The 14,285-nt window shown below is 47.7% G+C and overlaps 1 protein-coding gene across 13 annotated transcripts in view; it reads left to right on the forward strand.

Moving 5' to 3' along the window:
* The first annotated feature begins 3,770 nt into the window (after positions 1–3,770).
* Positions 3,771–14,285, forward strand: part of EIF4G1 (eukaryotic translation initiation factor 4 gamma 1) — an 83,664-nt gene continuing 73,149 nt past the window's right edge. For 4 of the 13 annotated variants that reach the window (XM_035133981.2, XM_035133984.2, XM_060274336.1 and 1 more), the window contains exons 1-2: positions 3,803–3,910; positions 10,257–10,300. The gene's annotated coding sequence lies outside the window, so the exon portion shown is untranslated. Of the gene's footprint in view, positions 3,911–8,170; positions 8,254–8,390; positions 8,536–8,701; positions 10,301–14,285 lie in introns of those variants that run through there. The other 9 variants (XM_035133988.2, XM_035133989.2, XM_035133986.2 and 6 more) reach the window with 7 other exon arrangements.

Consider the following 14,285-nt stretch of genomic DNA (forward strand, 5'->3'; position numbering starts at 1 on the left):
TCCGTCTTTTGAAGGACAGATTCTGCAGTACAGACTTGTGAAAGGGATAAGAGATACTTAGAGATACATCAGTCTTATGCTACTTTTAAAACTGCACTTATTAGCAACCATCTCTTCACTGGCTATAAAGAAATAAACTGTTGCTTTGTGAACTTTGAAAGAGTACTCATGAATGAAAGAATTGGAGTACCCTCAGTTTTTGTGAATGGTGGAGCTGTTTTGTGAATGAAAGTGACTGAAGGATTGGGAAAAAATCTAAATATTAGAGGACCCTGGATCTTGGAAAATCCTACCAAAGCTCAACAGGGGAACACTTTTCCATAACTGGGAGCAATATCAGGGAGGAGAAGTGCCTGGGAGAGCGGGAGTAGGAAAAGGAAAAGAGAACTTTAAATGAGCAGGGCCACATACTGGAATAAAAGCTGAGAATATTATATATTGGATTATAAATGACAAGAAAGGAGGAGAGTTTTTAGTGGTTGGGGACAGAACACAACCTTACAAAATAAAAGGGAACAGAAAGGCAGGGCAGAGGAGTGAGTGGGTTTCATATCTGACTCGGATAGGTTTTTTGCAGAGGTAGTGTGGGTGGCTGAAGGGAAGAAAAGGGATTTACGTGCTCAGTCAGTGCTACAGAAAAGACTAACCGTCCCTCCTGACTTGAACACTGGGTGATGGTGAACAAGCATGATCTCGTATGAAAGAAACACTTTAGCTCATTCATACTCAGGCTCATTTTGTGAGAGGATGGTGGGGTGAGATGACTACTGCAGAGAGTTTGCATCGTTATCTGTCACCATAAGCAACACTTAGCAATTATCTTACTTGCTGACTAACCAACAGTGTGTGATTTTGAAGCATCTCTTGACAGTTGGATTCATCTGCTGATCAAAGCCAGAATTCAAGATACGGATGTACTATGTTATTTAAAAAGTGTCCTTTCTGACTCTAGCTTGTTCAAATTCCACAAATGTCTAAAAGAACATTTGATGACTTTGGGTTCAGGCAAGTTCACGGCCTTTCCTTTCCTCTGTATACAAACTTACATCCAAGAGAGGGCACTTTTCTTTTTTCTTTTTTTTAAATAATAAAATAATCTTTATTGAAAATCTTTAAAATTCAACATATAGAAAGAATAAAATATAGATAGCAGATATAACAAACATAACCACACGAAACAAAAAATAATGTCGACACAAGAATTACTTCAAATGAAAGAGAAAAAAATCTAACTTAAAAAGACCTGACATAACATAACGTAAAATATAACTATTTTTAGCAAAACATAACATAACATAACTTAATATATCTTCACATAACATAACAGGTACAATTTAAGAAAAGAGAAGGGAAAAAAAGAAGAGGAAAGAAAGAAGATAGAGAAAAAAGGGGAAGAAAATAAAAGAAAGAAGAAGAAGAAAAAGAGAGAAAAAAAGCAAAAAGAAGAACATATATATTTCAACCACTGTAGCATTGCGCATTGCTAAAATCTACTATCCCCTCACCCTTTCCCCCCTCCACCATATCGTGACTTCCAACCGCTCCTATATTCTGATTTAGGTTTCACTGATAGACCGCATACCTCTCTCTAATTTAATTTGTTTTCTTAATATTAAGACCCTCATAAATCCGCTATTAGTTGCGCCTTTTCCACTTGTTTTTGTAAATAAATCTTGAGCGGTTTCCACTCTTCTGCTTTTTCTTCGCTTAAACCTTTAGATATTCCAACTTTGATTGCTAAATTTTGATAATTTATTAATTTGGTCAACCACTCTTCTTTATTTGGTGTTTTTTCGCTCTTCCAATTTTTGGCGACTAAGAGTCTACCCGCTGTTGTCGCAGAGAGGGCACTTTTCAACATCTGCAAGCAAAGGCCAGCAAAATATTTGCAGGGCACTTTCAGTTGATGTTTTTCATTACTGTCTGTTTCATTACGCCATTTTGACAGGTAGGTAAATCTTTCATATGGAACTCTCAATTATTATTTTTAAACCAACGTATTCATACATAGGATCTTCATCCAATCTTGTGGTCTAGGGTCAGTCAATCAGTACATAATTTACTCACTTTTAAATCAACATGCAGTTTATTATTAGTTGGAGCTTAGTGAGTCTAAGTCATAGAGGCGAGTTGAGGAAAAAGTGAGGAAATGCCCCTTGATATGTGTTTTTGAATAGGGGCAGGGAGAGGCAGGAGAGGAACAACCTGATTTAGAAATAAGCAATATTTGGAGGGAAGGTGTTAAGAGTGAACAGTTGGGAACAGAAGGAGATGACCGCTCAAGTCAGCCTGCACTCAAGCCATTTAGAACTTAAGAAGTATTGACCAGCATGAATTAAGCCCATTTACACACTGCCAGCCAATGAGTGCAGCTTCTGTAAGATAGGTATAATGAGCTCCCGTGCCCAAGCACCCACTTGCAACCTTGCTGCCACATTCTGTGCCAACTGAAGTTTTCAGAGGCACCCTCTATATGTTTTTGTCCTCCAAGACCTGCAATCTGGGAGCAGAGTTCCTGTGAACCTGGAAGTTCCATTTAGGTCTTGTGGGTTGAACTTGATACAAAGGTGCCATGAGGAAATCCAGGGTGGAGGCTGTAAGGGAACGGCAGGGGCCTTACAGAATGTCAGTCAATCATTGGCTGGGAGCATCACATTCTGAACCAGGTGGAAGAGAAGAATGAGGTGACTCCGCCCCTGGCCACCAGCAGCTCCTGATACTGCGTATGCTGTTAGGGCCAGTCCTATTGGAACACTGGGATGTTTAGTATAATTATTGTGCATTTATTTATATCACAACTTTTCCCCCAACAGGGTCTCGAGGTGGCGTACAGATAAAATAAAGGTAAAGGGACCCCTGACCATTAGGTCCAGTAGTGACCGACTGGGGTTGCGCGCTCACCTCGCATTATTAGCCGAGGGAGCTGGCGTATAGCTTCCAGGTCATGTGGCCAGCATGACAAAGCCACTTCTGGCGAACCAGAGCAGCACACGGAAACGCCGCTTACCTTCCCGCTGTAGCGGTTCCTATTTATCTACTTGCATTTTGACGTGCTTTTGAACTGCTAGGTTGGCAGGAGCTGGGACCAAGCAACGGGTGCTCACCCCATCACAGGGATTCGAACCGCTGACCTTCTGATCAGCAAGCCCTAGGCTCAGTGGTTTAACCCACAGCACCACCTGGGTCCCTACAGATAAAATAGGAAGAGCTAAAAACTTAGGGAGAAAAAAATGATTAAAAACAACTAAACAGGAATAGAATAAAAACATTTTTTGCTCTCTGAAATTATTGGTGTGTGTTTATAACAATATATGTATATATACAATATATGTGTGTGTGTGTATAAAATCTCCCTGTGCTTATTCATTAAGAGTGAGGAAAGTACTCCGGGCCCGATCCCCTCCCCCACCACCCACACGTGTCACTAGCCATAGAGTGGCACCGGGCAGCGGCAAGAAGGCTTTTCGACAAGGAAAGGGGAAACGGAAGCTCCTCTCTACCACGTGACGCAGGTGCGCGCGCCGGCCGTCCAGCCCGCCCGCCTCTGAGTCGCGTGGAGGTCACGTGCCCAAAAGGCCGCGTCGGTCGCGCGGGGGTCACCTGACCGCCTCTTTCTTTCTCTCCCCTTCGTCCCCCAATACCAGAGCATGGCGCGAGCCACGTGACGAAGGCGGGGCAGCAGCTCATTCTACCCCTCCTAATTCGCCCCACCTCCCTCCCTTCCCCCTGAGAGGCTTCAGGCGAGCCCCGCCCCCTCGCCGCCGTCCTCCCTCGCCCCGTGACCGACCCTCCTCCTCCTCCTCCTCCTTTTGCCCCGCCCCTCCCCTCGGAGAGCGGCTCCGGAAATGGTCGTGCTGGGCTCCGCTGCGGCTGCGTCGGGCCCCGCTCCCCGGACTGAAGGAGACTGAAGGTAACCGCGGTGGGGGGAGGGGGGGAAGGTGCGGGGGGACCCGGGGGAGGGGGGGGGAAGAGAGAAAGGCAGAGTAGGCCGCGGTTGGCGCGGTGGAGGGGGGTGGGTGGGAGGAGAGAGGCGGGGCCTCGCCGGTCTCCTCCCCCTGCTGCCCCCCTCCCGCGACGAGGGCATTTCCCCCACCCTCACCCCCAACCCGCCTCGTCGCGCCCTGACTGGGCTCCGGCCGCCATTGCCCCCTCGCCTACCCGGCCGCCTGCCTGGTCCTCGGAGGCCTCGCCTGAGTACCACGTGGGGCGGTAAGAGGAAGGAAGGAGACGCCGGCCGGGCTAGGCCTCGTGGTACCCGCGCCTGGGTGAAGGGCGGCTGCCGGGAGAGAGAAGAGAGACCCGGCCTCTCCCCGGTTCCTCCTCCTCCTTATCCCGCTGATGAGGCTTTCTCTGGGAGAGTGGAGCCGGCCTTTGTGCTCCTGCTTTCTTCGGCCTGCGCAGGGTGCTCCTGGGCGCGTGCAGACGGTGCTTCTCTCTCGGCTTCCTCGCGTGCGTGCGAAGCGCAAGGTTACGGAAAGGGTGTCTCCGAGCAGGGGCGAAACTGGACTTCCATTTCACTGGACTTCCATTTCACCCGGGTCAAAGACCCAGTTTGGCATCCCCTCGCACGCGCATTTGGGTACACACACGCAGGCTGAGAGTCTCCATGGCTCCCCTCGGGGGAGCTTCACCCGGGCCAAAAAAGCCTGGCTAGCCCCCTCGTAGCTACGCCTCTCATTCTGAGGCTCTGTCTACTCCACCAAACAAACCTTTCTTTCACATAACGCCAGTATCTTGTTTTTAAAACGTCTCCGCACCTGGAACAGAGGTTTTTCGGTCCTGAATTCGAGTTCTTTCTCTCCCTCCCCATCCCAAATGCAGTCTCCTGTTAGTGTGCCTGTGGTGCCTGTATTTTAATAAGCAGTAAATTTATTTCCCCCCCTGCATCATACTCAAGCTGTGTTTTAAGGATGAGAGCTTTCCAAGCAAATATGCCCTTGGCACTGGCCAGTAGTGGGGGACAAAGGTCCACCCTCATAGTCTGCCTCCTTTCGGAGAAAGCCCTGAAACTTAGAGGAGCCTTTCCTTATCTATCCAGGTACTGAGGAAGATTTTGACCCTAAAACTCGAGTGCTTTATATGTGCTGCTGTTATAGGGCCTTAGTTACAGGTATTCGGCCTCTCTCAAACTCTGCATATGAGCCCAGAAGAGAGGCCTGTGCTCTAGAAGCATAGCCAGTCTTGTGTAAGTATCAGTAGGAACTCAAAACACAGTCTTTCCAATGGGCAATCACTATAATAAACAGACTTCTCTGCTGCTGAATCTGTATAATATGTATGGAGCCCAATTCCTTTCTATGCAAGCTTCTTCAGGGTTTCTGCTATATGTACAGTTAGCTCTAGACTTATAAGTACAGTGTGAACAAAGTCTGAAGCCAGTGTGCCATGAATAAAACATGACTTCTAAATAAGTTTGCACTCTGAAAGTGTTAATCAAAATTACCAAAGAAACAGAATTTCCAGCTCCATAATCAATTCTCCCCCACAAAGTATGGGGTCAACAAATCCCTTCTTCCCATGAATTGTGCACTGTTTAAGACATGAAATCCCGTTTTCTGAAAGGATACTTGAAACTAAAGGGGTCTTCTAGAGCTTAGTTGCATGACAACTTTGGCATGCTAGCGCAGTACTACAATGTCTAAAGTTGAGACCAGCTGCTATCTCATATTATATTATTTGCTGCTGAAACTATTAACCAATTCATTTCTGTTAGACCTTGTTAAAGTCCCCTCCCTGCTTATCTATAGAGCCCAGTATCTAGCACACACAGTATTTAGGGCACCCGTTCCACAATTTAGAAGAAAGTGTGGAGCTTCTAAGGCCTCCAGCCACCCCTATATGTCATATTTATGATATTCATAGCATTGATGGGGATTGAGCTTTAATTTTATGCAACTTGAGTTTAAATAGCTTGAGGTTTTAAACCAGGTTCCCTTCTTGGCCAGTACTATGAGACAAACCAGGCCTGTCCCAAAATGTACTGGCAGCTTGTATTTTATGAGGTTATGCTCTTCTGAGGCCTGAAATTTAATATCTTCAACTAGCCCCCACCCTATTTGGACTGTTAAAATACTGGACCTTTAAAAGGTTCTTATAGTTTATTTCATTTTCTTATAGGATTCTTTCTCTTTGAGTTTCTTTACATCTAAGCTTTTTAGACTGCATCTGGAGAGTCCGATCCTGCTTTCCACTGAATTGTAACTTTGTCCCCAACAAATCTTTTGTTAACACCCTCCTCTCATTCTTTCCAAAAACGTTTCTACCCCACTTTTCCTTTTAGAGTTCATGGTAGCTACGGGGTGTCCTTGGATTTACCACTATGCCTTTTCGGTAGTTTAATCCATAATCTAGTCCTTTTCTGAACTCTGTAACATGGATTAAAATATGAATAAAAGGGAGGTGAAAGCTGCATAACCTTGAGTGGACATCTGAAGATCTTCTGGCACAGAAGCTTTTGTTCTTCTTAGTACATATAGGCAGGAATCAATTGTTTTGGTACATGCTTGTGACATTCCAGTCTCCTATTCTGCATGTATACTGAATGTCCCCAGACAGAATACCTTTATTGAGAGGACCAGTCCCTTTACATAGCCTTCCCAACCACCTGCATGTTTTGGACAACAGCTTCTCTGATGTTTGCCCATGTTGGAGAAGGCTGATATTATGCAACAAAACAGCCACTCCTCTGAAATACGCATGCCCCATATAAGGCTGTGATGTGCCTGCTGATTGTGTAAACATTTTCTTGGAAGTAAAACCCATTGAAGGCCTGCGTTTCTCTGTAGAGGTTTACAATGTGGTGGTGTATTTAGATTCCTGGATCCTGTACCCCACCCCATGTGCTCTGAAAAGGGGGCTCAGATCTGCCCATAACTGCAACGCCCCCTCCCCGACCGCTTCTGGAGTTCCTAGTCTCAGTATAGGTAAAGGTACCCTTGACAGTTAGGTCCAGTCGCGGACAACTCTCGGATTGCGGCGCTCATCTCGCTCTATAGACCGAGGGAGCCGGCGTTTGTCCGCAGACAGCTTCCAGGTCATGTGGCCAGCATGACTAAGACGCTTCTGGCAAACCAGAGCAGCGCACGAAAACACCGTTTACCTTCCTGCTGGAGTGGTACCTATTTATCTACTTGTGCTTTTGAACTGCTAGGTGGGCAGGAGCTGGGACTGAACAACAGGAGCTCACCCGCAGACCTGATCAGCAAGCCCTAGGCTCAGTGGTTTAGACCATAGCGCCACCCGTGTCCCATTGAACTCATAAAACCCATTGAACTCAGTGATATACTTGCAAGGTCTGCATGCGTTCCTCTGTAGAGGTTTAGCATGTGGTGGTGTATTTAGATTCCTGGATCCTGTACCCCGCCCCATATGCTCTGAAACGGGGGCTCAGATAGGCGATAACTCCGACCCCCACCCCGCTTCCGGAGTTCCCAGTCCCAGTATATGACCTCATAAAATGTGGCACTCCTCTCACCCCACCCCGTGTTTGAAACCTTCAGGGCTCTCGACCCCGCATAACTTGTGGTATCTAAGACTACTGTTGTGCTGCGTGTTTTGGTTCATTTGGCATAGGTAAGCACCCCGCGCAGTTCGGAATGGTCCTGCCCTAAGCGCATAGGACCTGCGGGGTCTGAATTTATGGAACACGCTGGGAAATGCAGATCTTCACTCTTGCATCCAAACATATCGGGTGCTGTGGGTGGGTGCACGCCTTAACGGGGCCCATCGGCGCAGCAGTTGCCCGCTTTTAGGCATCTCCGCGTGTGCGCAGGCGAAGCCGGTAAGCTTAGGATCGCCCCGTTCTGTACTGGTATCGGGGCGGGGGAAGAGGGTGCACCCTCCTCTAAAATTCCAAGCAGCCGCACCCGGGAGAGTCTCCCCTTCCGTGGCCTCTGCGCACTTGGGAACGGGGCGGAATCCGGGCGAAGGCTGCTCTGCAGCTGCGCGCCCACATCTGCGGAGCAGTCGCCGCGCGCAAGGACCCTGCGGCGCCGGATCGGCCTTTCCCACCCCGCTTGTAGGCCCGAAGCCCGACCGGTGCCTGCATCCCGCTGGGCCCACGTGTTCGCCTCTTCCTTCCTTCCTCGCTCGCTTCGCCCTGCCCTAGGCCGCCGTCGGGGCTGGCCCTGCTGCGGCTCCACCTCCTCCGCTCCCTCCACCTCCTCCCTCGCTGGCTGTGGCTGCTACCGCGCCGGTGCTTGGCGTCCGCCTCCGAGAACCGGGCCAGGCCCACGTGCTTGCGGCGCAACTCGGGTACGGTCGGAAGCGGCGGTGGGGGGACGGGGCCCGGCCGCGCTACGCCTGCCCGCCCGCCTGCCTTTCTCTCGCCGCCCGCCGCGGGCGCTCGGCAGTCGCCACCGCGTGGGCCGCGGCTCCCTCCCTCCCCTGCGGGGCCGCCCGGCTAGGACACGTGTCCTTGGAGCAGGCGGGCCGGGGCCTGGCTTCCTGCTTGCCATCCTGGCCGGCGCGACGCGCGGGGGAACCTCGGAGGGGAAGAAAGGCCACCCTCCACCCCCGGAGGAGGAAGGTCTCGAGGTTTGGGGTTCTATTTTTTTGCGCCCATGTGCCACTGGCGGATGAGCGTCCGGTTCCTTTCTCTCTCCAACCCCCGGCCCAAATTACCTGTACCCCTCGCTTTCTGGTTGCGGCTGGGTTTGGGGCTTTTGCAGAGCAGGAGAGGGGGGCAAAGGGCTTGGGGTGGTGGGGGATCTTGGTGCTTTGTATTTAAGGCACCCCCTTCTCTAAAATATTTCCTGGCCCGCCCTTATTTGCCGGCTGCTGCCCTTTGCGCAATGGATGTCTCTTCATGCTTGCCTTCCGGCCCTTTGTACAAAATAAAATAAATGCAGAGGGTAAATAAACCTTTGCATCTCCTTTGTCTTGTGCCCTCTGTTAGTTTTTGCTTGTGTTCCCCCCCCCATGCCCGCGCACATTGGTTGCGCCTTGTTTCCCCCAAACATATGTTAGTCCTCTTACCTCCCAGATCAGACGTTAAAAATTACTCAGCAATTTCTTAAGCAACCCAGTTTTACTTGTGCACATCTAAACTTTAAGATTTAGTTGAGTTGTTGGGTTTTTATTTTGAAAAAAAACAACAACCCATATTAATCTGTTTGTTCAGTCCCTGAAAGGCTGCCACTTGTTTGTGCATTTTCCTTTTGGGAAGGAGGCTTGCTGTCATGGTGGGTTTGGATGGTGATTAAAGGAGATCTTACAGTGTGGAGTAGCACCAACTGTCTCTGAAAGTGTGGGAGAGGGAGGACATCTTGAACCTCGATTGCACATTTCCTGGTTTTATGTAGTTTGCCCTACAGGGGAGGGTGGAAGGCTTGTAACGTAACAGTCCACGTTCGCATTTCGTGCTAAACAGCGTTTTACTGGGTTGCTTCTGGCAATGGTGGTGGGTGGAATTCTCTGCTATTTTGTCTGGGAGTGTGTTTGTGTTAAGTGAAAGGGTGAAGGGAGTCAGGGAATAAGGGTGCTCAGTTCACATCTGAAGACTTGCTTCACTTTCCTGCATAGTTGAGTGTGGGGCCTTCTGTAATGGAGGAATACTGTGGCTCCTCTTTATAATTGCAGAACACATGGGTGTGTCCCTCAAAAGTAGGGCTAGGAAAAATATTTCAAATTCCTCAGCTCTAGAATAAAAATAAAAAAAATAGGAGCCAGCTCTGCCCAGGAGCAGGAAGTGTCAAAATGCAGAGGAACTACCACCATGTTTCATCACCCTATCACTGGGCAAATGTGAGAATCACAAGTCAAACTGAGTGGTTTCCTAGTTTGATGCCTCCATTGTACTTCTGGGGCTATACTGTGGGGCAGCTGCTGGCCTTGTCCTATGGGAAGCAGTTTCCCCTCTATCCAAAGCGGTTTTCCCTTGTCGTCTAGCATGTTACATGTTCCCTGTGCTTATCTTCTCTCACTGTTGGCATTTGCAAGTGGTTACAGGATTAAGCTGTGACCCATGAAGGTCCTGGTTCAAATCTCACACTGTACAATCTTAAAGGCACAGGATGCATTTCTGAAGGCAGGTCTGTATTAGTGCTTGGATGGAAAGTTCCCCCATCTACCTTATTCCATGATGGATGAAAGGCAGAATATGAATGTAATCGCTCACAGGGGAGGCCTTTGTCAAGCCTCAGAAATTTGTGGATAATGCTAACCTACCTTACATTGTTGCTATTTTTGAAAAATACTGAGATAAAATGTGGAAAGGTGCTACATAAATGCTAAATATTATTGTTTTCATTACGCAGTTTAGGAGCTGAGCCTGAGAGTGTGACTTCCCCAAGGCCATTTGGTGAGTTTGTGGCCAAGCTGGGTTTTCAGCCCAGGTCTTCTGAATCCAAGGATACAAGTTTGTTCATCTTACCACACTACCTTTCGTTAACCCGAGATAAATATTTGTAATGGACAGTAGCTTCTGTGTAGAGAATTGTATGTACATAGTGGTGTGTGTGTTAAATGGTCAAGTTTTGTTTTTTATTGAGTCCACATGTAGCAAAAAGCCTGAATTGGTCAGTCTGTATACTGGTGAAGTACACAAGTGCTCATTGCATGCAGTGATGCCTATAGAATTCCCTGTGCAGAAGTCTTAAAACACCCCTAAGAAGTTCAGAAGAGCAGTTTATAGTCTCAAGACTTTCCCTTTCACCCAGAAAGGTCCTCCCTCAATTAACTTCCCTTAGAAATGGTGCCTGTTGCACTCTGTTCCATGTTCACTTCCTGTCACAGAGAAGATGGAACAAAGTTCTGCCTTCAGGAGCAGTGCAAGGAAGGGACTAATGACAGGGTGGAGGTGCAAAATGCTTCCTCTTTCCCTTTCCCCACTTCGTCATCTGGAGAGAATCCTGCTTTTCCAGGTTTCTTTTATCTTACCCAAATCCCTTGTTGGAGAAGTCATTTCAGGAAACAATGATACTGCCACAGGCAAGAGGCACAAGAGCGCTCCCTTGTAATTTTTGTTAATCTGGAATATTAACTTTAGCTACCTTGAGAAGTTGTGAAGCGTTGCGAGTAGAAGTGTGAGCCAGGAAGTCCCAGATTAAAAACTTACGCAAGCCAGTATTAGCCTCCCCTCAACCCCAAATGAGTGAAATATCTTCAAATCCAGCATTTTGTTCTCACCCTGGCCAACTGGATTCTTCCAGTGCCTACAAGTTTGACAGCCTCGAGTGTTCAGATGCAGGTTTCCTATAGCAGTCATAACTAATAGCCAGAGATAGGCTCATCCTCCCTTAATTTGTGCCGTCCTCTTGATTGTATATCTGCAATTTGTGGTTTGATAACTAAACTAACAGTTGTGAAGGTCACCTAAGGTAACGTATGAGAACTGCATAGATGTTTTTACATCAATGCAGATAAAGCAAGCAGTTGAGGTTTCATATCTGCAGTCACCAAAACACAACTATACTCCTAGATCCTTGTTTTGCCCATAAACATTCTATGAAAGGATGGGAGCATATCTACTCTTGCTGGGAAAACAACTGCACAGTTGACAGAGTAACTGAACTGCATTAAATGAACACGAGGACAGAGCATTGATTTGGGATTGCCATACCACCATTCCCTTTTGAAATGGGGATCTAGGGGAAAGGACTTAGATGTTAGGAGCGGGGAACTAAGTCAGTTTAGACCTGGAGCAGGCTGCTTTTTGGAGTGCTTTTGTGGAGTCTTTGGGATTCTCAAGAGAAGGCCAGTTGGGCGTCTGCTGAGAAGTTGCATAAAAGGGCATCATCTGGTTATAGTTTTGTTAAGTGATGGAAGATATGAAAGGGTTAAGAATAATGGGTTGGAATCATAGAATTGTAGAGTTGGAAGGGACCCCAAGGGTCATCTAGTACAATCCCCTGCAGTGTAGGAATCTCAGCTTGTTCATACATGACAAATGGCCATCCAACCTCTGCTTAAAATCCTGCTAAGGAAGGAGAGTCCACCACCTCTCATGAGAGTCTCCTCCACTCTCAAACAGCTCTAACTCAGAGAGTTCTTCCTGATGTTTAGTCAGAATCTCCTTTCTTGTAACTTGAAGCCATTGGTATGGGTCCTACCTTCTGGAGCAGGAGAAAACAAGCTTACTCCATCTTCCATGTGGCAGCCTTTTAGATATTTGAAGATGGCTATCATATCGCCTCTCGAATCTCCTCTTCGACACCCAGAATATGTGTGCGACTTCTGGTTTTGGTTGTAAGGAGCACATAGATTTAGCATTAGGGAGTGCAATGCTACAACTCTTAAGGACTAAGTCATGCCCCTCCAGAATTAGGCAAAAATTTGTTGCTCCCTTAACAAGATTTACAAGCAAACAAGGAAGGAGCAAAATGAGCAGGGTGCCTGTTCAGACATCGCAAGAACCCAAGGAAAACTGTGGCTTCCTGCCTTGTTTCTCTCACTGGTAGCAGGGCAGCATGCTGCTCATTCTCAGTAAAGCACAGTAAGCCAGGAGCCCCTCCCTATCATGATGTGGTCAATCAAAACCTTTTGATTGGAGGCAACAAAGCAAAGGGAGACAGGAAACAAGCAAGGTTTGAAAGGGAACAGTGGGGAGAAAATATGATTAAATGTGCTTGGGCTTTATTTTTGTTAGGATAGGAGTTATGGTGTTAACCCAGCTTTCTCGCAACTTGTTGCCTTGTAGAGGTTTTGAACAGCAGCTCCTATCTGCTCCTGATAGCAGTGCATGTATCTCACATCTTATGCAGGGTTTAGGTTCTGGGGGTCCATGTATATAAATGCATACTGCCAGGAATTCCCAGAACCAGCTCCCTGCAACTTGGAGGACTGCTTGCCCAACTTTGGGAAATAGGCGGAAAGGGCTCTGGCCTCTTTGTTGTGAGGGCTCTGGCAGGATCATAGAGTCCTCCCACCTCCTTCTTAAAGCCTAGTAAGTGCTTGCCCAGTTTTGGGCAGGAGGCAGGAGGCATCTAGGACAGGGGTCAGCAAACTTTTTCAGCAGGGGGCCGGTCCACTGTCCCTCAGACCTTGTGGGGGGCTGGACTATATTTTTTAAAAAAACATGAACAAATTCCTATGCCCCACAAATAACCCAGAGATGCATTTTAAATAAAAGCACACATTCTACTCATGTAAAAACATGCTGATTCCCGGACAGTCCGTGGGCCGGATTTAGAAGGCAATTGGGCCACATCTGGCCCCCGGGCCCCAGTTTGGGACCCCTGATCTAGGACCATGCCAGAGATGTTGCACCGCCTCCCCAAAGTCTGGAGCCTCCCTTTGCTGGCAAGGGCTCTGGGCTGCCTGGTAAACCCGCAATGGTGGGTGGGGAATAAATAAAATGGAGAATGGGTTTCCTCCACTCTCCATTTTATTTTAATCCCCCCCCCACGCAAAGCTGCGAACACACAAGTAAAATAAGTGTAAGATTGTGAGTTACCTGTAGTCCTAAATATCTGGAGCACTCCAGGCCGAGGAAGGCTGCATTAAGCAGTTGGCTTCAATGGAGAAAGGTATTTCTTTGAGAGGAGATTTGTAGGAAGATAGACTAGTCAGGGCAGTTGCAGTGCTTGCCTGAGCACCTGTGGAAGAAGTTTTATTGAACCAGTGAATAGGAAGCTGCTGTAAGCAGCCACGAAACAAAGAGTACAATTCCTGCTTTGTCAAATGCTACTTACGAAGTCGTGGGCATCATGCTTTCTCCATTGGCTGTTCTCCATTTGTGGCATGTTCATCCACAAATTGAAATTCTGCAGTTGGATTAATTTCTGCGGCCTTGTTTCCTAAACTCCCATTATACCTGTGCCTTATTGCCCATTTTCAGTGCTTTGAGGCAGAACTCTCAACATGCCAACCCCCACATTAACCTACATTGCATGGGTTGCAACGCATGTAAGCAAAGTAAGATTGAATTTACTATCTGCTAGGTTTTAGCACAGTCCAGATGAGCCAAGCAAGTGAGCTAATTCAGTGTAACCATGCAACATCCTTGGGCAGCTGGCATGGGCCCCAGGACCCTGGCATGGCCTGTCACCCTTAACGTCCTCAGGGACCTTCTTAATGTCCCCCCCCCCTTTGTGTTCTATACATGTAAAATCCTTGGAATGGCCTGAAGTGATGCTAAATCAAGAGAATCATGAAGAATTAAAATGGTGGCAGCCTGGTGACAAATCAAAAGGGTGCCACCCCAGGTAGGCCTGGCAGGAGGTGTTCATCAGAGGGCACCCTGTAAACAAATTATTCCCAAAATAAAACTCCCCAGAGTGGAGGGGTTGAGAAGGAAGCCATGCCATATCTCCTGAGCATTTGCAGTGCATTGGCTCCAATCCTCA

Source organism: Zootoca vivipara, chromosome 5, assembly GCF_963506605.1.
Source record: "Zootoca vivipara chromosome 5, rZooViv1.1, whole genome shotgun sequence".
Taxonomy (NCBI): domain Eukaryota; kingdom Metazoa; phylum Chordata; class Lepidosauria; order Squamata; family Lacertidae; genus Zootoca; species Zootoca vivipara.